This window comes from Manacus vitellinus, unplaced genomic scaffold (assembly GCF_001715985.3).
Source record: "Manacus vitellinus isolate BGI_N305 unplaced genomic scaffold, ASM171598v3 scaffold_4_pilon, whole genome shotgun sequence".
In the NCBI taxonomy this organism is placed as follows: domain Eukaryota; kingdom Metazoa; phylum Chordata; class Aves; order Passeriformes; family Pipridae; genus Manacus; species Manacus vitellinus.
In genome coordinates, this window is record NW_021940604.1 from 31,076,223 (window position 1) to 31,100,174 (window position 23,952).

General features: G+C 42.9%; 1 protein-coding gene across 3 annotated transcripts in view; it reads left to right on the plus strand.

Annotated features, from left to right (window-relative positions):
- Positions 1–9,580: 9,580 nt before the first annotated feature.
- BACH2 (BTB domain and CNC homolog 2) overlaps positions 9,581–23,952 on the plus strand; it is a 145,543-nt gene continuing 131,171 nt past the window's right edge. For all 3 annotated transcript variants that reach the window (XM_018078282.2, XM_018078284.2, XM_018078281.2), the window contains exon 1: positions 9,581–9,668. The gene's annotated coding sequence lies outside the window, so the exon portion shown is untranslated. The remainder of the gene's footprint in view (positions 9,669–23,952) is intronic.

Genomic DNA, 23,952 nt, shown 5'->3' on the forward strand with positions numbered 1-23,952 from the left:
ATCTCGAAGACTGAGGAAAAATAAGTATCTCCTGTATATTACTCTGTCAACCAGAATTGTCTCCTATTGGAAGATGTTAAAATACAGTTTATCGAGGAAAAAAATAAATTAAAAGATACTCTGTTAAAAAAGGAAAAAAGCTAAAATCCTGTTAAATAATTAAGATGTTTTGGGCTTTATCAGGATTGACAGTGTTCTTACCATAATATACATATGCAAAAACTGTAGGAAGTTTAATATTTTATAGCAAGGATAATGCCAAACCCTAAATCTACTGGCTTGTTTCTATGGTAACAAATATTGAAATATGTCTAGCCAACACTGTAGGTTCCCCCTATTTAATTTCTGTCTGTGGGTTTTAGGAATTCATTAGGACTGTAGAATCCTTTTAAAATTGGTACATTCTGTTGTAACATTCCCTAAGATTAATGTTGAACATAACTTTAAATTTTAACATAAACATTTCTTTGAAAGAGATGTCTTAGCAAGTGAGGGATTAGGGTTTTATTTCTAAGATTGTATGTTCATTGATCTGGTAGATATGTTCTTCTTTGGCAAGTTGAATTTTTTTTTCCTGTGCATGACTATACTTAAAAAATGGAGTTTCAGTCTATGGATTCTAAAGAGAATATTCAAAGCTGCTTAACTGGAACAGTCTGACTGGAAGACAACAACAACAACATGAAGTCAACACCTGCAGGATTAAGTTCAGTGGTCAGAACTTCTTGACCAGAACTACTTCTTAGGGATCCTGTCCTACTCTTACCATTAAAATGATGACTTACTGTGAGCTCAAGCTTCATTTCAATTAGTTGTGCTTAACTTTTTGTTTATCACAGAGTATTTTCTAAGTATCTGATTTAAACCATTTTGTGTCTGACATCTTCTGGTTGTTTTTTTTTTGAGGGCAGCCCGGCAGTGTTGGGAAGTAATCTGAAGTGTTGGCTGTGAGATTCCATTTCCCCAGTGGTGACTCAAACCACAAGCACTAGTCCCAGCAGTAAGAGGAAAATTTTGAAACTTTGAAGTGAAACGTCAGTTGATGCAATATTTTGCATCTGGTTGACTAGCCAGTGTTAGATGCAGCTGGAAGCACAAAGACTTCCTCCCTCTGCCTGCGGGGACTCTGGTTTCTGCTGGCATGTAGTAAAGATAATGAGGCAGCAGAAAGAAAATTTCAGAAACTGAGATTTGCACTTAACAGCTGTGTTTCAGGAGCCCGTGGTTATGGACTAAATGCGTGTTTTCTCATAGGGCTAATAGCATCCAACCTTTTTTCCTCAAAGATACTTATAGCTGGGGACTTGGAAATCAAACCCAGCAACCTTAACTGATGCCTTGTAGGATGAGGAGGTGCAGCTGGAACCGGTGACTGAACTACTCAATAAAAGTGGAAGGTGGTGTTCAGAAAAAGTGCAGTTCATTCATTCATGTCCTTTTGGAGCAATAAGGAAGAAAGTGGGCTATTTATTGGGCAAAGGATTATCTCCACAGTCCTGTGTGAGATTGAGTGATTTCAGTGTGGGCCCAAGGCAGTGCTTTCCTCCTAGTGCTGAAGAAGCTGACAGTTCTACTTACTCCTCAGGCAGAGCCAGGCTGAAAGAAGAGGCCATTGTATATGCACAAGGGAATGTGAAAAGAAAACAACAGACATAAATGCTGTTCAACTAGATTGTGAGAAAAATATCCTGTCACCTCACAAGTCCTAGGTAAATCTCCAAAACCTTCTTTTATGATTGTAAACATTGTGTAGAAAAAGAACTGAGGCAATGTTCAGTGAAGAAGTTGCTTTGGGTTGGCTATGGGAGGCTTGAGAGACATCCCTGTTAAATAAGCATTCCTGTTTGATCATTCAGGGTGCACTCTGGCAGGCACAGTCCCACCAACAGAGACTTTAACTGTTGAGGTTGAAGCTCTTTCACAGCAGGCATCTCCAGTGACCTGACCAGTGCCTTGCTTGACTTCCTACACACACCACACTCACACAGTCGAACAAGGTTTCTTTGCCGGCTCTGCTCCAGGTTTCTCATAGCACAGTCCCAGACATCTGAATCCTGAAAGCAGTTTAATCATGGTACAGTAAAACAGAAACAGCTTGTAGAGACCCCAACAAAGGAAACTCTGGGCTTTTATACACTTCCAGTCTATGCACAAGATAATCTAAGGTCTTCCTGCTTGTTCATTGGCTCCTGCTGTGTCTCCAAGTGTCTGTTCACCTGAATGGTGCCACTGGTCCCTGTGCCTTTTGTTGTGCAAGGGGTCGCTGGCAGTTTGTGGCCTCTTGCCTGGGCTCCTGCCACATAGGGCACAACCTGCAACTTGCACGCTGAGCTGCCTGCACTACATGTATTCCTCAACAATCCTGGCCCTCACCTTGCTTCACCTGTGTATATATTTGTCTGACTCTGGCCTGAGATACTTCTTTTTCTGTCATGTCTTGTGGTGTTTTTCGAACCATCATGGGCTGTAGAAATAGGACCTGCAGAGTCACCAACAAAGAAATTATAAGTCTCTCTCTGTCATCAGTGAATCATATCACCATACTGTCTGAAAGCTCTTGAGAGTGTGTGAAAGCTCTTGAGAGTGTGTGTTCTTGTGGTACCCAAAGTCCCTGGGACTTCTCGTGCTGGGAAGCATTGCGGCTGCTGTAGCAGTTTTGCCTTCACACACCCTCATGCCATACAGTCAAGAACAGTCATGTCCACTCTCAGCAGTATTTTGAACTCTCCAGGCTTTATCCCAAGTCCATGGAAAGATTTTTGATCTCTGCAATGAGCTTTACCCAAGGGGCCGATTTAAATGATAGGTGCATATTCCTGTTACTCTGAAATGGTGCTTTTCTGCAGGGCTGCTTTTTTTTTTTTCTTATTTTCTTTAATGATGAAGTTTCCCTTTTATTGAAAAAGAAAACAACCTCCAGTCTCGTAACTGTGAGGTGAAACTTGTCTTTTCAGGACAGAGGTGTGAAGTATCTGTATGTATTTGTAGAGTCCTGAGTTGAATTTGTAGAGTGCAGCGAGGGTTGTGACTGAGGTGAAAGCCTTTTTTATTTATTTTTTTAAAATCCAAACACAAATTCTGAACAAAACTTTCTGAAGGAAACTGACTCAAGACTTGCTCAAAACAAGTGAAAAAATTTTGCTCTTTCATTTCTTGGGTTAAATGTGAAACTTGGTGAAACCGTGGATGTGCTCCAGCCCAAACCTGAAGTTTTAGACCTTCCCTAAACCAGGGAAGGTTTAGTTTGTATATTAGAAAAAGGTTCTTCATCCAGTAGGTTGGTTGGGCACTAGAACAGGCTCCCCAGGAAAGTGGTCACAGCACCAAGCCTGGCAGAGTTCAAGAAGCATTTGGACAATACTCTCGAGCACATGGTGTGACTCTTGGGGGTGGTCTTGTGCTGGGCCAGCAGCTGGACTTGATGATCCTTGTGGGTCCCCTCCAATTTGGCATATTCTGTGATTCTGTATGTTTAACAAAATGAGCTCTGTTTTGAGGCTTTCTCACATCATAGTGATGGACTTGTCAAATTTATTTTCAGGAAAAGACAGCAGGATTGAGAACAGGAATATACATGTGCATGAAGGCTGTGAATACTCCCATCCCATTAGGCTTGTAATATTTCACAGGCATAACAAGCCTGCTTACTGTAGCACGGGCAGTTGGTAGCTGTCGGGAAGCTTTCATGATGGACAAACATGTCCACACCAGTTTTTCCACCTTACTTTAAAACATCTGGTATATATCAGGGTCCTACACTCTATTTTTGACTCTCAGAGCTGTGAAATGAAAAAACAACTTGTATTCTTCTGTGACCAGCTTTCACAAAATCATATGGTCTCTGTGCAATCAGACACATCAAAATATGCTTTGACTCGCTCCTACAGTTTGAAAAATACTTACTATCAAGTTTAGTTGAACTGTGTAGTAAAATCCTGCAAAGAATAAGCATGAATTGAGGGGAGCACACATGAGGTAAAATGCCAGTGGTTGTATGGACTGCTCAGCACAAGGCAGAGGCAGGGTTCAAGCCACAGTTGCAACTTTTGCGGCGTTCACACAGAACAGTGGTCAGTGTTCTTTTGCAGAGCTAATGCTGGTATTTCCCTTAACATAAGCAATCCTGTAGGAAGATGCATACCAGATGATTAAAAAATAATCAGCAGTGTGAGTACATGCAAAGAATACCTGCTTTGTTACAGGAGCATGTGTTTCCTGCAGGAGCTACAGCCCCTTGTGAGAGGAGAAACAAGTATTTGGAGAACTGTATCCCTTTTAAATGTGTCTGAGTGCTTAGTGCTTTCCTGATGGCGTGGGAAGGTGGATTTTTTCTGATAGGTTGCTTGGAGGCCTAAAGTTTGGAACAGAAGGTGGATAGTACAACTCAATAATGCCTTTTATGTGACATTCACAACCATGTTACCGAGAGTGAGTCTCCCTGCCCCATTTCCCAGCTGATTAAAAATTCAGTTTCTTATTTTTGAGTCCTCTGGAGGCAAAATTTTGAGAGGTCAGGGGTGGCTCTGTTGCACTTTTCTGTCCTCAATTCCCTAGACTTATGGTGAAGTGTTTTTTCTCTATAGTTAGTTCTACTGTAGTGGTTAAAGACAGAAAATGTTTAGCTTAACCCTGAGGCAGCTCAAACCTTTTGCTGAATTAATTAAAAAATAGTTCTGTGCCCTCTGCAGCAGCAGAGCGGTGTTTGGGAGGGGAATGAAGGGAGGAGCGCTGTGCACTGGGAGCAGGAGGGCTGATCATGCCAGGATCCTTGCCATCTGTGGGAGATCTCAGCATGTAAGGGGGAGCATGTATTGGCTCCCAGGTCTGCCACACAACTCCCAGAGCTTGAATTTGCCTGCACTGGTCTGTTTGTAAGAGAGCCAGTCCAGCACCCCAGTGTTTTATTTTCTAAAGTTGTTTCAACAATCCCCCTTTTCCATCCTGGGGGGGAAAAAAAGCCCTTTGGAAGGGGGGCTAGGTAACAAGGTTCTACACTTATCCTCCATGTACACTGTGCAAGTTAAAAGGCTCATTCTGCCTTTCATCTTGTGTACTGTTTTCTGCAGATATTTCCTAACTTCTCCCATGACGTTTTTGCCTGGTTCTTCAGAAGACTGTATGGACTGAAAGAGACTATTGTTTCCGCAAGAGTGCAGGCATGTGCACATTGGCTAATCTGGTTGGTACAGGATTTCAGGAGTGGGTGAGGAACAGGATTGGGATGTGTGCGCCTACGAATTCCTGTGAACGGCATGCTCTCCTATTCTGTAAATAATATCACATTTCAGTTTCTAGGTTCACCATTCGTATTTCTCCAAAAGTTGAACTCCTATACCATGAGATGTAAACAAGGAAATGGCATACAGGAAGATTGCAAAAGCTTTGGTTAGCAGAGATACAAGGTTGATTCAGTTTTCAGTCCTGCGGCTGGATAAGTGTCAGCTACTTAATTACATGGAGACTCAGAACGTTTATTTTTCACAAACATCATAGGTTTAAAATTGATACTTCATTGTCTTTCTAGCTTTTTCCTTCCCCATGTTTGGGTTTTCAGTTTTGAAGTACAGGATAGGCAAACAAATACTTTTTAGCCTGTTTTTTGGGAGGAGGCAGACTTTGGCAATCAAGGTGCATTTGCCAGCTCTTGAGACACTGCACACTGAACCTTGCATTTGCAGCAAACTCTTTCTGCAAAGCAGTTTACATGCAATGCATCAGGCGATGTTGGTTGAGTTTTTTTTCCATTTGGATGGTATCACCGGGGAGCAAAGAAACCCCCAGTTGTTAGTTTTGTTTACACCCAGCATCTTGTCAAATGAAACCTTGCCACATATTTGTTTCCCCTTTTGGGAGCGTTACCTAAAAGATGATGGTGCTGGGATAACTCCAGCTTCCTGGTGGTGACCCAGATCTCTGCTGGCGATGAGATCTCTGTCTCCGCTGGGCAAGGAGCAAGAACAGCAGTTGTGTTTTTGATTGCTGATCTGCAGGCATGTTCACATACAGTATTTCCAGGATCGTCAGCAACCTTGCAGCACCTTGGCTATTGCTGCTGATGTGCCCTTGTCCGGCAGAGAAAGGCAGGATTTTTTTCCGCAGTCTGGTTTCATGTAGGTCTTGTAAGAGGGTGTGAGGCAACTCCAGGGTGTTTTTACATACTACTTTTGTATGTGTGAGACAGCATAAAAATCCTCTGAGGTTTTTTAGCAGCAACAACGTTGTATAACTGACAATTTCCTGTATGTCCACTTTAATACAGTTTCCTTGCTTGGTCAGGAATAGTTGCTGCTTGTGAATGACTCCTTGGAACTAGAGGGTGCAGGCTGGAAAGGCTGAGACTTGCTGGTAATTTAGGAATTTATGAGGATTTATACTGTGGTTGTTGATGGGATTTGGCTGACTGAGATGCTTTTTGACAGATGCATAGGAATTCCCAGGTGTTGATGAAAGCATTTGATAATAGCCAGTCAAAAAGGATAGGGAAGAGAGATTGGCAAGGGAAGTGAGGAGGACTCGGAGATTTGTCTGGGTTCTTTTCATCCATGGGCTGTCATATTTAGCAAAGGGCTTATAGCCTCACCCACAGTTTTCTGTGTTTTTAGCACTGCTAGACCAAACTGCTGTGTTGGCTATCCTTGAGGGGTTTCTCCAATGCTTCTGTTGGGTCAGTCAGCTTTCTTACTTCCCAGCCACCTCACTGTTTGCCCAAGTGGTGTTTCTGAAACAGCATCTCCTTTTTAGCAGCTCATGGGCACAGTATAGGGTGCTGGAACCAGCATTTGAAGCCACCTTTTCCTGTCCAAGACTCCCTTTGTCTTAGAGTCTTTGCTGCTATAGCCAGGAATGTTTGAGGCATGTTTCTGCTGATGGTTTTCTGCTCTGCACTCCCGAGGATTGGATGTAGGACAGTTTGGAGGGTTCCTAGCAGTGGAACTCCCTGTTTACAGTCAGTGTATTCATTAGAGCCCTGAATTATTTACCTTAAACAATTCAAGTCCTGAATTATTTACCTTTAAGTACTGTCTTCCTGCATTCTGCATTTGGTTGACTGTAGACCTATGCTCTGTTATTTGCTGTTATATGCTATGAACGTCTAAGGTAGCGTAATATCTAAAGCAGTTTGAGCTATTTGCTGTTAATTTTATTTTCATACACAAACACATTGCAACATTATAGATGATCTTTAAGATCCCTTCCAACCCAAACAATCCTATGATTCTATAACTCAGTTCGAAGTGTGACTCAGATGTAAAATGGATTTGTGCAAACCTAATTTTAAGTGTTGTAAATGCATGGACAGTTGTCAAGTCTTCCTCTTTCTGCAAGTCCCCTGCCTAGTGCCAAGGGTACAGCTGTAGTGGCAAGCGTTGGGCAAACTCCCTATTCAGCATCTTGTTTTTTCCCTGCTGTCCCATGTTTGGCCCAAATTTTTATTTATGGCACACTATTCAAATTCTACTGAAGAAGTTTGTCATTTCCTTATGATCTTGCTCTGTTTGCCAGTGTCAGGCTTGAGGGTTTGATGAATGATTTGGGAAGCGCCACCCCTTCTTTGCAGGAAGAGAGTTAAAACAAGAGATTCTTACAGCCTTGCTGCTGACATGTCTCCATCCTATGTAGTATTTCATGTGCTGGAAATACAGTCCCCTTCTGTTGTGACTGTTCATTATTTTTAGTTGAGAGAAGCCAGAGTTCAGGTTGGTTAGGAACTCGTTAATGGCCACTTGAGAGGTCCTGGGTTTAAATGACTGGCACAGTGCTGCATCAGAGCTCTGTGGCAGCTCTCCAAGGCACAACTCATCTGCCTGGGCGCTGAGAGAGTGGCAGGGAGTGTCAGGGCGACTGCCATCCTTGCTGCCAACAGCTGTTAGAGCTGTCATGTGCTCTTACCCCGCAGTCCTGATGCACGGCTCAGGTACATCCCACATGCCAAGAGTGAAGGCAGCCACAGCAGGCAGCACTCACCTGCCACATTTTCCTCCATTTCAAGGGCTGAGTGCTTGAACTCATCAGTGTTCTCTCTTGCAGCTTACCTGTGGTACACCAGAGATTTTTGCAGGAAGCAAACCAATGGCAAACAGTGTCCACTGATGTCATAGAGACCTGAACATGGTTCATTGGCAGTGCTGCAGCTGCACAACCACCTTGCAGCCCTCTGTGCCTAACCAGGTTCTCACCCTCTCCCCATCCTCCCTCCAATTTTCTGTCCCCATTAAGTGAAATTTCTTTTTTTTTACATGTTTTTCCCTGCTGATGCCTGGCCCAGCTCTTGGCTGCTCTATGTTGAGCATAGATGGCTCCAGGCTGTGGTAGGAAGGTCACCTGGAGCAGGAGAGAGAGCTAGTCCCCATCCCTGCTTGGGAGGTGGCCCTCCCCTGGTTGGCAGCAGAAGCCAGAGGCAAAGGTCACCTCTCTTCTCAGCCCTGAACTAGACTGTGCTATTTACTTAGTGTGGCATCTGGCTAAACCCAGGTTTAAACTCTCTGTTCCGAGGGTGCCAAAATTTTGTCTTTACAGATACCTTTTTTGGGAATGGCTCAATCAGATCACTATGACCAAAATCTTGCAACAAAACTTTTTGGCAGACATCCATGTTGCCAAATGCCTGAGCCCTGAAAGGGCTGAGCAGGAAAGGTATCACAGCTATATCCCCCACCCCATGCTATATGTCTGGGTTTAATTTTGTATGCCCTTGTGGAGGTAGGCAAGGGATCATGTACACATGGTTGAGTTGCATCTCCATAAGTGAAGGGGTTTGTTTTGTTTACGTTCAAAGAAAGTGATGAAATAATTACAGTAATGGCATTTCCAGTACTGGAAATCCAGTTTCCTTTACTTATGATGTGTCTTCTGGCCATTCGGAGAGGTTGGGGAGGTGTGGGGTGGAGGGCTGAGGTTGTATCTTCAGTTGACTTTCTACCATATGGGCTTTTTTCTTCCTTATTTAAATGTAGAAATGTCTTCTATCGAGTGTATGTTTTGGTGCATTGGTGGATCAGTAGGAGAATTTGACACTAAAACTTAAAGCTGCTAATATGTGAAGTAAGGAGTAAACACAGACACTAAAAGACCCTTTTGAGAATTTTAAGTGGAGTTGCTACTTCAGTAATGTAGATGCACAATTCAGGGAAACTTTATGATAAAGTAATCTACTGTCAAAGTAATTTTGCAAGTATTATTTTTACATCACTACCATGGTTATCAGTGGCATGTCTTTACTGTTGAAACTGAAAGAAATTTAAGTAGCTTTCTCTCCCCCCATATTTCTGCTTTTGGTGGCACTGTCTGTTTGGCATTGGTCCCAGTGCTGCCGGGCAGGATGCCCTGGGAAGAGGGCAGAGGGTATGGGCACAGGAGAGCTGCATTCTCCTGTGAAGCTCTACAAGTGGTGGGCTGTGGTACCTCATCTACCTCTCCAAACTGATACCTGTTGCTTCTGTTTGGTCAATGAATGATTTTGTGGAAAGGACTTTTTCTTGTTTAATGTCTTTATGAGATGAAGCAGAAAACAAAGAACCTAAATATCTGCTGGGAGTGCATACAATTAATCAATTTTCTCTTTTGTGTTGTTTTTCACACAGAGCGATGAGGCAAGAGAGAAGTTTTTAAAAATAGAAAAATGTGATTGCATAAACGTCGTTGTTGACAGGAGGACTCAGTGGATTCAGGTAATAATGTGACACTGCTTTTTATTGTGCTTTGAACACTGGCTGGCTTTCAAGGCTGCCAATGGCACTTTGTCAGGGGCTGAGGAATAGAGGAAGGTGACAAGGTATAACAAGACCCAGTAGCTGGCTGTTAATTCATTCAGACCAGATGAAAGGGTGTGAGTGTTCACACAGCACTGGTGGTTGCTGAATAGAAGAATGTTGCTGGGGCTGTAGTAGCTTCCTTCTTTATGTCAGGCTGTTGAATCTGAGGCTGTTTTGTTTTATTTGTTTTAAATGAGTTTGTTTTTAACCCTAGGAGATTCTCTCATTCAGCCTCTTACAGCTGCGTTGATGTAGGCAGGGAAGCTCCATGCCTGTTTCATGAAAGAAGGTCAAATGATTAGCTGTCCCTTCAGACTGCAGAACTCTGAATCTATGAATATTTCCCTTGAATTCCCCCTTTTAAAGGATTTCTGGATCAGAGTAGATCATTATCTGCTAAAAGACCCAGACCTAGACCTTTATTGCTTTAGAGGACTACTGCTAGTTGTTTTCTGTGTGTGAATGAAGACAATTTCTCTTGCATGATTATAGGAAACGTAATGTGTGATATTTAGGCATGCTACTAATATGTTTGCAACATACTATCTTAAAATGATGGACTTCAACATATTTGCATCCTGTTTTGTCGGAAGTGTAAGTTGCTAGCTAAAATGCATCTCATGTTTTTAATCAGTTTAATTATTTCTCTCACTGAAGGGAACTGGAAGATGAAGGCTGGGGGAGTTTACAGTGCTAATTCCACTCCACATTTGTAATTGGGGCCAGATCCTACCCTCAGACTTCTTAAGCAATCCTGGTGAAGTCACCAGGCTTTTCACAAGCATATGGTTTTCCCCATACGTATTTGATTCCAGAATAAGGGCCTACAGTGTGCTTTTTTATGCACTGATTTCTGATACTGAGGAAGTTTGAAAAACGTGCATCTTTTCCAACATAGCCTCTTGTTTTCCAGTAACAATTGAAGAGGTTCTGCAGTATTTTATTAAGAAGCAGATCAGCAAAGTTTATTGCCTTAGACTGAGCTGTTTCTAAACTGGCGAGTCCATTTTCTTTGTTAGGTGCAAGGTGGGGAAAAAAGCAGTTGTGGCTTTGCATTGCTATAGTAATGACCAAGAAGGACATTTAAAAAGCATGTGAATGGGTGTGGATTTGATATTTCCTAAAGCCAGCTTCTTTTTAGTATTAAACTGCATACTCTGAGAAGATAGTTGCTGTATCAACATTGGTATAATGACACGTTATTAAAAAATCAATATCCAGTCATAGAAACAAGTCCTTGTGTAAGCAGTTGGGTGCTTACAGCTGTGATTTTTATGTATTTGTAAATGTAATGGGCTTTTTTTTTTTTTCTGTAGCACTGGTAACTTGGATAAACACTGTATGTGTGACTCATTGCAGAGTATAAACTTACTTTAAAGGAGCAAGTGCTGGATTTGCTGAATATCCTGTTGCTTGCATCCCTGAATACTTACTTGCAATAGGTCATGATTGATCTTCAATTGGCCATCCTGAGGGGGAAATTACTGCTGATGTCCCACAGGTACTTCAGAAATAAACAGAACAATGGAAGTGCTTTAAGAACATAAATAGTAGTTAGAATTCATAAAATCCTAAAGTAAGCATATGATACAAGGCCTTCTAAAATACAACACTTGAAAGCCTTTCTTATACTTTCAGAAAGAGCTTGTTTAGTTATCACAGAAAAAGTAAACATTTTCATTCCTTTTTCTTTAGCCCTTTCCCATTCCATTCCTCTTTTTCTCCTTTTTTTTTCTTCTTTTTTTCCCCCCAGAGTCTTCTTAATTTGGTGGGACTGGGGACCAACACCCAATGTGCATAGAAAACCCTACTTGGGAGCGGTAGATAACACTGCTAATTGTCCTCCTGTTGTTAGGTACATTCTTGAGGTCCTTCTGCAGTGTCAGCATGGAGTTGATGTAATCCAAACTGAACAGTCCCTGTGTGCATCTGTGCATGAGTGCGACGCGATGGGCACTGCAGTGGCTCCTGGACCAGTCAAGAACACACTTGTTTTTTAATGTGATACCCCAAGCATCAGTGATACGGGATGCAATTCCTCTGTGTGTGTGTGTGTGTGTGTGTGTGTGTACATGCAGGGGTGTAAGCTCACGGAGGGCAGCATAGCACAGCATCCCCGCTCATCTGCTACACCTTTGGCGGGGCAGCTGCAGTCTCCACCACTTGAGCATCGATGGGACAGGGAGGTGAAGTCGCTGTTGGAAAGGGGCAAAGGAGGAAGATGGGGAGCGGAGGAGTGGGGGGCTGGGCAGGGAGCAGGGGCCAGGGAGGAAGACACAGCTCCAGAGGGAAATACTGTGTGCTTTGCAGTTGCTTGTGTGGATAGAAACCAGATGGTGCGCTGGAACACCCGCTCGCTTGGGCGGCGGCAGAGCCAAACATATGGTTAATGGTTAGGAGAAAGAGCTTTTCGAGCCAGGGCTTTGCTGACTGCCTCGCATTACAGATTGTTGCAGTGTGTCATTACATTGCCAAACTAAGTGCTTAATACCCGCTGCGGGCGCTGGGCAGGCATTTGCAGGAAGGATGCTGAGGCTCCCCGGTCAGGGCGGGAGGTTGACATCATGTACAGCCCACTGCCACGCCCCCCACGCCCCCTTTCCCCACTGGGAACCCTGTAAATCTCCCCATTTACAAGCCTAAATCCTACGGTCGGCAGTTTTCTTGTTCTGGGTGTCTTTAATCCATTTATTTCCAACAGCATATGGTTGGTTTTGCCTTTTTTTGTTCCTTTTTTTTCTTGATCCTCGAGCAGCTGAATTCACTGAGGCTGCAGCACTGCATTTACATGTCCGGCATCCGAAGTTCCTGCTCTGGGATCTTTGGGCGACACCAGACCCATGTTATCTAAGGAACTGCTGAGCTCATTCATCTCCTTTTCACGGCCCGCTTCCTTTTATTTTTAGCCAAATCCGTCAGGCCTGACAGGCGGGTAATTTGAGCCAGAGAAAGGGCAAAGCTCCAGGTCCTTTCCACAAAGCAATTCTTCTCCTCCCTCCTGGGAAGGCTCCAAACTTGGCCTGCTCCAGGCAGATGGATTTGTTGAGTCATGTGAGATCATTTACACAAAAACACAGCGAGGCAGTGAAAAGGAAAAAAAAAAAAGGGGAAAGAAAAAAAGAGAAAAAGGTGGGGGGGAAGGGGTGGGAGAGCGTGCGCTGCCGGGGCTGCTGCGAGCGTAGGAAATGTGCTGCGAGGCAGCTAGACAGAGGAATGCAGCAGATTCATTCTTGTATAAGGTAATGTCTCGTTTACAGTATAGGGTGGAGCCAGCACAGAGGAGAAATCACTCGAAAACAGATTACTCATTTAAAACAAAAATTTTCCTTAAAATAAATAATAATAATAAAAATTAAAAAAAAGCAACAACCCAACCAACAAGCCAGCGGCGCACGCGGGCGTGCAACAAAGGCGGCGTTGTTGACAGCACCGGATTACAGTAGCGGTAAACTCCGGGCTGGGAGGTTGCTGGAAAATGAGTTTGCTCCGTGATGCAACTGGAGTTTGCTTTGTCTGGCCGCCAGTGCAAGCGGGGCGGCCGAGACTGGGAGCTCAGTGGCAGCAGGGCACGCTTCGCTCCATCCAGTGATGGTTTCGGATGATGGGGAGGGATGGAGGGAGCGATGAAGGATCCTGAGGAGGCAGGCTGGGCTGGGGCATCATTAAGAGTGATAACGAGGGCGGATGTGCATGGAGGGGGGGTGGGAGAGAACCTCTTCTTGTTTTGATTTTGAGTTGGCTATGGCATCAGCTTCATTGCATCAGGGAGTAAATTACATTTATTCAGTTGAATGTGAATTTTGTTTTCGTTTGCAACCTGAGCTAACCCCAGCATGTTGGGTTTGGGTTTTTTAAGTGGGTGGTAAGAGAGAACATGAAACTTGGAGCTTTTCAGATCTTGTTACATCCCAGAGAATTAGGTTGGGTTAATTTATGCAGTGTTCTAACAAGATGTGTTCAAATCTTTAAATAGACTGCATTTAAGTATTGTTAATATAACTTCTAGTTACTCCAGTTTTCTTAGCATCTGAATGTTGCTGTTTTGTCCCAGTGACAATTTAAAATCAAGAGTAGGACCAGAAATTGGAACTGGAAATGGTGGGAAACATGCAATAAAACAAATCCAATGCAAAGCATTTCCTAAAATTCTCAGCTACAGTTACAGAACTTGCAGGAGCATGTAAACATGGGTTTGTATTTTAGCATGACCCTTTCCCCTGCTGAGTAGCATCTTCTGCAGACTCCACAGCAGTGTCTGTTGAGGTGATTTCCTCTGGGAAGGGGAGGGTTTGTCTGGAGCCTGCCTTCTTCTAACTTGACCTTGTCTTTCCCTTTTACTCGTCCTGCTTCTTTTTACACTTTTGTCTGAAAGATGGCTTTCCCAGCCCTCTTGCCCGGCCAGGCTGTGCCACTGACCACAGCATGTTCAGTGTGGGGAGAGCCTTAACTTCTTCGTCTTACAAGTTTTCTCATTTGGTGGAAACCTTTTGTCTTCCCTGTCTCTTGATCAGGCTGCCACCTTATTTATGTTGAAGGAGCACTTGGCAACACCCCAAGTCCTGGCTGGGGTCCTGCACTGCAAAGACCCACAATGGGGTCCCTGCCCCTCAGCTGATGTCTGGATCAGCAGAAGGGTAAAAGTATAAAATGAGAAATACTGCCAGGTTTGGGACCTAGATGGTGCAATAAGCTGTGGCCGTAGCACAGCAGCTTTTAATGGGGAATGGCTGTAGATTGCTCTGAGATCCTCAAAAAGGTCCTGGAGAAGAACAGCATTGTTATTTATTCTGTTTGCATAGTTATTGTAACTTTCTTTCCTCTCTTCTCCAAAATACCTAATTATCCTACATTTTCTGTTGCTGTGAGCAACATTTCCTGTTATTACTCAGAGCTGCAATTCCAGTTAAATTCTCACTTTGTAAAGCTAATCTCCCAGCAGTGGGTGTGGGATTTTCAAAAGAATAGACATTTTTGAAGAGCCAGTTTTTAAGATTTTTGTCTGAGTGGACAATTCTGCAAAACTCCTTTTTTAACTATTCACATTTGTTATTGCTTGAAAGTTCAATAGCTTCATCTCTATTTATGGCACTTAAAAGACTTGCAGGTTTTTAGTTCCCCTGCAGAGTGCCCCGCTCCTCAACGTCTCCTTTTTCTGTTTCAAAGATGCCACGTGTGTTGCTCTTTGCATCTTTACGTCAGACAACCAGCCCAACTAGGCAGGTTTCGGGAACTGTTCATGACCTGTCTATCGGGAAAATCAGCCTTACCCTTCCTTCCCCCTCCTTCACAGCCGCTCAACTTCCTCTCCTTCTTCTAAAAGTGTGTTGTCTATCAGATGCTATCAGCCCTCTAATTCTTTTATCTCACTTCTCCTATCATTTCCATTCTTCTGTCTGTCTCACGATTAGACTAGAAATTTCTCTACTGCTGGCCTCTTCCCTCCTCTTGTACTGAGGAGAGGAGGTGCTGCCTCCTTTGGGATCTGAGGAGGGATGAATATGGAGTTCATACACGTTGTATCATGTCCCATGCTTGACATCAGTTTGCACGGGTAGAGGATGTCATCCATGGCAATTTTTCTTTCATTGCTGCCTTAAGCAACTAACTCTCTCCATCTAGGTTGGAGGATGAGCAGGAGGCTCCCACCAAAGCTTGGTGAGGGAGCCACTGAGAACTTCCTGCTAAGGTTGCTCAACCTACTTATGTTGTGCCAAGGAGAGATGCTCTGAAAGAGAGGTAACCCTTTACATTTGACCTCAGATTATCCTCTTGACAGGACTGGGTAGTGATTCTCTCCCTCAGAAAACTTATGCAAATTTTATAGTAGTATGCGGTGGTATCTAAAATGAATGGGCCAAGCCCTCATTTATGGGACATAGGAAATAACCTCAAAATAAATAAATCTCCAGCCTGACACCTTCCTCTAACAGAAAATCATAGAACTTCTAGTGTAGTGGTGGCAATTTCCTCTTCTTCATGTATTCACCTAGACAGTATCCCAGGGGAGAGGCGACATTTATTCTAAAAGGATTAATCTAAATTTCTCTGGAGCTTTAAATCTGTGTAAATTTCTCATCCAGCAATGAATTGGTGCAGCAGTGAAGCACGGGACTGTTTGTAATGTATTCGAAACTTAGCTATGTTCTGGATACGGCCAAATCCCATTAACTGTGATTTCCCTGCTTCCATTTTCCTCCTGTTGAGCCTTCTGGATAGCATCTTCTCTTAACAGCTTGTCTGTAGAATCTGCTCTGAAGACCTCCCAACCACTCCACTCCTCTCAAAGCAAGGGAAACTCTGGGAGCAGCTTATTACATGCTCATCACCCAACTTTTATTTCTGCTAGGGGGTCTCCACTGGCCATAGGCGAAACAAGCTTACATCTCTTTCCCTTCCCTTCAGTCAAGCACAGCAGAGGTTAAAGTTCTTTTGGAGATTAAACTTTGCCTGTTGGTTTAGTGATACATCAGTCCAGATATTTGTGTATAAAATTGGCCTCTTGAATTCCCTTGGAGCATCCTTAGGGAACCTTAAAAGTTGTCTGAGAGTTTCTAGCAAGGATGTCCAAGCATCCTCTGACACTGCCTTTGTAGTATCAAGTTTTTCAAGTTTGTGTTAAAAAATAGTTGTTTTAAGGCTCTGTTCACTCCCTTAGCTTTTCACTGAGAGTTCCTATAGCGTTACTAACTGCTAATGTGATCCTTTAGTTTTTTGCCTTGATTTCATAATACAATAAATTTGTCGGCAAAAGCCTCTTCTGATCACATGCTGTAGAAATATCTTTTTTTAAACCTGTTTGCAGCCTTTGTATGATTAATGGAAACATGCTGTTGCTTCTTGATAAATTCATTCATGTTTAATATCTATTTGTGGGCCATATTTAGCTTTTAAGTGGATGTGTCACAGCTCTTGAGGCATTTTGGTGGCTAAATAGCTGAAATTAGACACTCTGGTTACTCATGCCAGTTGTTTTCTTGTGTTCATACTGAACTGTGTGTGTTACACAAATATTTTTAGTTATAGCCTTGTCAGATTTGTTTAAGGAAAAGAGATGTCCTCATTTTTCAGAGAAGTTTATGTGTGAGTTGAATTATATTAATGTTTTTTTCTCACTTGATCAAATTTTAAGTGGTAAGATGAAAGGACCACTGTTACTTGCAAAAGTAAGACTTGATTTTGCAGGAGTGGAGTGATTTATCTTTTGTATCCACTTCTCTAACTGCAGCCTGTAAAGACCCTAAAGAGCCTGCTAGTCAACAATTTCCTTACTGCAACCGGTGAAAAATCAGATTTAAAATGCATTTAACTCATGCTCCATTCCACATTTAATACCTCTTGATTACTGTGGTCACAGCATAAATAAATACATTTGATAGCTTACTGGATCATGCAAATGTTGGATGTGTTTCTCCTTCATCAGAATACTCCTTTTATCAAAGATAGCTGCTGTCATAGAGCCCCAAGTTGTTGATTAGGTAGAAGGGAATGCCATATATGGGAAAATAAACCAGCACCCACAAGCTAGCTTCTTACTCGAAAATAATGAGATTTCTTTTAGAAAATTCAGCTTGTTGTTTTCTATTTGAATACTTTCTTAAAATTAATAATCATGGCTAGGCTTCGCAAATGAACATTTGGGAAGGGCTCTACCCACATTTACTACAGGTGCACTGGTGGCTAAAGAGGCCAATGCGAGACAGACAAAATGGTTGCAAAAGGCACAGCAGAAAGACTCCTTGGATGGTATCGGCAGGATACGATTCTTTCTGCGTTGTCTTTTCTCTTCGATGGTGATCCTGCGTGTGTTCTCAAAGGAAGCAGCAGCATTATGGATTGTGTGTCTCCAGACCTCCCAATTGGAGGCCAGGGTAGACCAGCGATGAAGATCAGTATGGCCAAGGCTGAGATGTTGTTTCAGGGAGTCCTCGTATCTTCTCTTTGGGACTCCTCTTTTGCGGCAGCCAGTGGCAAGTTCACCGTAAAACAAGATCTTAGGGAGGCGGTGATCCTTCATCCTGGAGACATGTCCTGCCCAACGCAGCTGTGATTTCAGCAACATGGCCTCAATACTTGTAACTGCTGCTTGTTCTAGAACAGATGTGTTAGTTACATAATCTGACCAGTGGATGTTTAGAATTGTACGGAGACAGCGTTGATGGAAGCGTTCTAGGAGTCACAGGTGGTGGCGGTAAATGACCCATGATTTGGCTTTCGGTTCTGGGTTTACCTGACCAAAAGAGTGTGTAACCGGCACCATGTTCTCTAAGGCTGCCTTCCTTGTGGAGATGAACTTCGCTGAAAGCAGTTATGTCGATGTTGAGACGTGATAGTTTGTGGGCAGTTAGGGCAGAGCGATGCTCAGGACATCCGCCAAAAACATTAATAATAAAATACTGAAAAATAAACTTGTCATATGTTCTGGGAGGATGACATATGTAGTTAACATGGGATATCTATCTAATTGGTTTCGGGTTGGATGCTTATTGGCTTCCACATAGTACCGTGAATGGGTTTGAAGCCGCTGTGGTGGGCTTGGACTAGTCTGGACCAGCTCAGACTTGTTGCTGCCCTTCTTGATGCTGTTCACTATGGTTAATGGTGTCTGGATGGATGGCAGAACCCAGATGGTTATGGTTAAAGAATTCTCCTCCTTGGATGCACTGCTTGGGCACAAGTGTCAGTGAAACCCCTTCTGCAGCCATTGATGTTGTAGGCAGGGGGACCACATGGGGAGGACATCTGGGTCGCACTTTGCTGCCGAGCATACGCGTGGCACAGCCAGACCTGCTCAGCTGTGTGCTTTGAGAGCAAGAGGTTAAAAGGACAAGGGTAAACCACGGTCTAAAACAGACTCTTGCATCTGGCAGGTCTGTTCTTGAGTGACACTCATTTGGTTACGCAGCTCAAGTGCAGCAAGAGTTTCACCCCTGCCCACGGGCTGACAGTCACACGCTCAGTGCAAAGTTATTTTTCTGCTGGGCTTTGCCCCTTGTGAGTGTTGTCACTGGAAGTAACAGCAAATTGAGGAACAGAGGTTTATGGGGCATCATGGCCTGTTCAGTGTTTAAAATAAATCTTCTGTGATTAATTCTCCATGAGGCAAAGGGGGAGAGAAGTTCATGCCCTAAACTCTGGAGAATTTTTAGTATTTAATGCTAATTTTAACCCTGAAGCATCAGTGAGTTAAGTAGAGCTCAAAGGGCTGCATTTAGCCTTCATCAGGAAACGCTGGATAGCATTGCTGGAGGAGTGGTGACAGCAGGGACTCCCTATATGCATGCAGCGGCACTTCTAGAAGAACTAAAGGTTGGTTTTTCCAAACAGAAATGGAGGCACACATGAGTTGGTGACACACATTATACCACCACATACAGTAGGTGGCAGGAGAGACAAAGTGACAACTTGTCAGGGGTGGCTGCTGGTCCACATGCCACAGTAACAAATGAAGGCCTACACCCAATACCTTGGAAGAAAAGTGACACTGAATACAATGCCAGGTGCTTTTGTGAGGTCTGTCATCTGGTATGATCAACACAACAACATAACAAGATGGAACGTTAGCCACATGTATTGCAATGCCCCCGCGTTAAATGCCACACTGTGTGCTGTGTCATGTGTTCCTATGATGTCTTCTGGCAGGTTTCAGGGTCTAGAGGTGGTGTGGCAGCCTAAGCCATTCCCAATTACTGTTGCTCATCCTCTTTCTCTCCCCACATTGTCCTTGGCCAGCACTTCCCCCATTCCCTCTTGCACCATCATTGGTGCTTATGAAGCTGACCATAAGCTGCTCAATGGGGTGAAGTCAGTCAACAACTAACTAAACCAAAGATGTGGTTTGATTTTGTGCAACTCAGGGAAGCATCTCACCTCGTGGTCACAAAACTAGTGTTGAGGTAAAGAAGCAAGCGATAGGAAAAAGGGACTGATAAATTCAGGCAATAGAGCTGCACCCTTGATCTCTACCACCCCTGTCAAACAGGATGGAAGGGGTACTTCTTTAATGGATAGTGAAGTAAACACTGGAGACATCTCTAAGCCAACAACTGATATTTTTGGTCTTCTGATTTGCAGTCACATAAAGTAACCTTAAAAGCCTGAAAAATGTATCCTTTTAAAGCATACAAGAGTCTTTTCTAATGGAGAGGGAAACTGAAGAAGTGAAATTAGTGATGTTTTCCGTTTGTCTGTTAGACGTATGTCTCCTTTTTAGAGGTGAAAGGGATGTTCCTCATCCCACTTCATTTAAGGTGAACAGATTATTTCCTTTCTTACTTATGGGAAATTTGGTCTCCCATGGCACACAACGACAAAATCTACTCTCGTGCATGTGTAACTTGAGCAAAGTCAATGAGATTATGTTTGTAAAACAGAGAAGGTGATCTGGCTCAGGGTTTGTAACTGGAGAAAGGAAGTACTTTTGTTCATTGGTTTAGAGGGAATTAGTGTATGGCTAACATATGCTCACCTGTTTGCTGTACTTTTTTTCCAAGGATTGTTCCCTGAAGGATTTTTGGTCATGATGGAAGCATCTTCATTGTGCAGGCCTGTCTTAGAGCCGAAAAGAGCAGACAGCATTTGATTCATACTTGTCAGAGGAATGTTTAGTACACATACCAGCTTCCAGTGATGACTTTAGTCCGTCCTCCTTTTGTCTGTACTTAGACGTAAACTTTGAATTCTGGCATATCAAAACATGCAGTTGTATGATGGCCTAAATTCTGCATCTTCATATGAGATGAAATCCCATTGAGCAACTCCGTGACTTGTATTCTGTTTCTGTGCCCACTGGTTTCGTGAGATTGTTGTCAGCATTTTTTCAATACATTAATGTTGTTTTCTTTGTTGAAAGTGACCGAGAATTAAACTGGTGTTGAAGTTGTATAACTACCAGTGTAATGTAGTAGCAAGGACAAGACATCTGTTTAGGTGCTGGCTTGATTGTCTTTGCTGGAGAGCCTGACTGCCCCATAGATACAACCTGAGCAGTTCATAGTGATGAAAAATGGAGGCAGGAACACAGTGATTTATTGAAGGTCATGGGTGAAACCTGAAAGGTTGGGACTTAGTTCTCTTCTTCCACCCCTGCCCTGCTGGAAGCTGAATCCTGTGATTTCTAGTATGATGAAGTTTACTTCCTCTTCCCCTGAGAAACATGAGATTTCCCACTGGAAAAATATTTGTTCTTATCACAGGAGGTACAGACACACATTTACAAATTTGGAACCAAGTTTGACTCATTGCTACGAAACCACCACATTCAGAGAGTAGTTAGTTATAACTGTAGTGTGCAGATTAAAAGTGGAAATGGGCTCAAACAACAGTTAGTAGCTGCTCTGTTGTTGCTTTACATACAACTCATAGTTGAGTATCTGGACCAGAGAGGGACCTGGGCATACAAGTGAGTCAAAGCAGCTTTTGAACTGCTCCATCCCTTGCACCGAGGACAGGTCCTTTGTCATAGAAAAGCCATTTGTAAAGAATGGGACCTTGTTGGCCAAATTTTCCTTGATTAGGCTGATACCTTGCAGATGCTGATATGTTGATAGAAATTGTATGGCTGCAAATAGTTAATTGGTTTCGTAACCAGGCTTAACTGTATTGCAGAACCAAAGGAGGGCTCTACTTGGTGAAGAGGATTAGGACAAATTTATTTTGTCCTTTATATATTACTTTAAAGCAGTAGCTGTCTGAGGCTAATTATGAAAAACGTGACAAGTTGAAATACTCATTTTTTTAAATGAATTTCCATAAGCAGCTCATAGACATGTTTATGCCCCGCTGGAAGAAGTCTGACTGCACTTTAATGTTTATACCTGGATTGGTGATTAGGAAAAGATTGTTAAACAACTGGAATTTAAATACCGGTACAGCTTCATTGTAATAATTTCCCCAAAGGCATATTGGTAATTCTGCTAAATAGAGAGTTTAGTAGACTTTAATAATGTGTACTTTGGAGACCCTATACACAAAGGAATAATGCATAAAACATTCATTATGGTAAACTGCTACCTCTGCATGTAGAGAGGAATCTCTTGGAAGAAAACTGTTGAGTGTGGCAACACACTGTAGGGTGTTAACGGACAGAAGTCATTGTCACCCCCTTACCTAGCACTTACTTCACCTGCTGTGATTGAAGTTGCAGCCTGTATTGTTTTACACGACAGTGAATTAATTATTTGAGGTAGACACTAGTTTATTTTCTGAGAAGTTCTTTGAAAACCAGTGGGCCATGGTGGTTCACAGGGCTTTGTTTTCCTTTCATGTGCTGGTTCAGTATCAAGGGAAGAGGTAACTGGTAGGAAACACAGAATAACATCATTTAAAAATTTACATAAATACATTAACATTAAAACAACAAAAAAGCAACGTTAGCAAGTGGCTCTAAGCAAGTTTAGTGTTGGATTTTGATTTGTTTTCACTGTGCTGCTGCTGAGGGTCCTGCTGGAGTACAGGCAAGGAAAAGGAAGGAGCAGATGCTTTTGGTGGAACAGTAGGGCATTTATCTCTTTTAATGAGGTAACATCATTAGTGCTGACAAAGTGCTGCAAATCAATATGTGTAATGGACTGCTGCTGTCTTTCAATAGTGCACAGGCTGCTGTACTTCTGACCATTCAAATCTGCTGAATCACAGGTCAGGCTGTCTGATGCTAGGTTGGTTTTTTTGGTGGCTTGTTTTTTGTTTTGTTTTTTTGTGTTGGTTCATTTGTTTGTTTTTAACCATTTTGTGCCCCCTCCTCTGATCTTTGCCTTTAATCTCTGAGAACTGGAGCACTCCAGGATATGTGTTGGGTCAGGCAGAAGTGTACCAATTTTCCAAGCATAGGAGCTCATTGAAATGCCACATGTGTCTATCGTGGTGCAAGGACCTTCTCTTTAACTGGAAAGACTGAGATTGCTGATATCTCTTTGAGCCTGGTCCCTTTTGCCTAGGATGGCTGCAGGTTTTGGGTTGGGTGGGTTTTTTTTTCCTTTGCGCTCTGCCTGTTTCCTTTAGAGCGGTGGTATAATATCAGAAGCAGTAATCATGTCAGCCAGTGACACTGATGACCTTGACGTTGAGTAACAAAGAGCTGCAGAAGAAGGAAGAGAGAGAGAGAGAGAGAGGTGACTGTGGCACTGGACAAGGAGCATCAGCAGGTGGAGGGAAATCTGCGGGTCAGAGCATTCCTCTGTTCAAAATCCATTGGTGTAAAAATTATATGCACAGTTGTATGCAAGGTGACTAAGGAAAGAAATGAGATGGATGTCAATAAAGATCCGTCCTTTATGTCTCATTTTTCAGATGGTAAACATTACAGCACATTACTATAATAGCTTAAAAATAACAAAACCTCAACCAAATGACTCTAAATTTGAAAAAACCAGGAGGTTTAATAATGTCTCTGTTAAAAATTACCTAATACCTCCAGAATTCCCATCAAAACCTCCTACTACAAACAGACAACAGAACCTAAACATTTGAGGTATGCTGTGTGTTTATCAGAGGGCCCCAGAGTGACATTTGGGCATCCGTGCTGATTCCAGGAAAAGAGCTTGTCGGTAAAAAAGATTCACCTGAATAGATCACACACATCAGAAAAAAAAGTGGTTCCTCTTTCTTTTTTTTATCTGCATGCCCCTCCCATCCTGGGCTTCCTAACACCTCATTGTGGTGGACGAATATAAACAGAATTTGCAAGAACCTGATGGTCCCAGCTAAACACTGCAAGGTCATTCCAGTTTTCCTCTTAATTGCTTTTCTTGCTTCCTTCCACACATCCAATGAACCTCTGCAGCATCCTCAGGTGGACTTCCGTGTGTTTTTGCTCAGCCATGGTCTGAAGGTCTGTGGTCACCAGAGTTGATATGAATCCAGAATTGTGGGTCTCTCACTGCTCACCCCTGTTGTGTTACCCTCACACTGAGTAGGGGGACACAACTAAGAGCCAAATAAGGTCACAGCTGGTAGGTCCACATATTGGCCTGTACTGAAGTACTATCTAAGCAACACCACTGAGTGTAGGTTTGGGTCAAGACTAGGTAAAGTTCCATTTTTACTTGTTCCTTTTGTTAAATTTATTTGGTTTTCCTGCTGGAGAGACCCAGGATACACTTTAGGACACCCAGGGTACAATCAGCATTCCCCACTGCTGAACTGAAAGCATCGTTCTGCAAAACAACAATCTCGCTAGTGGGTTGTTGCTTTCTCATGCTCTTGA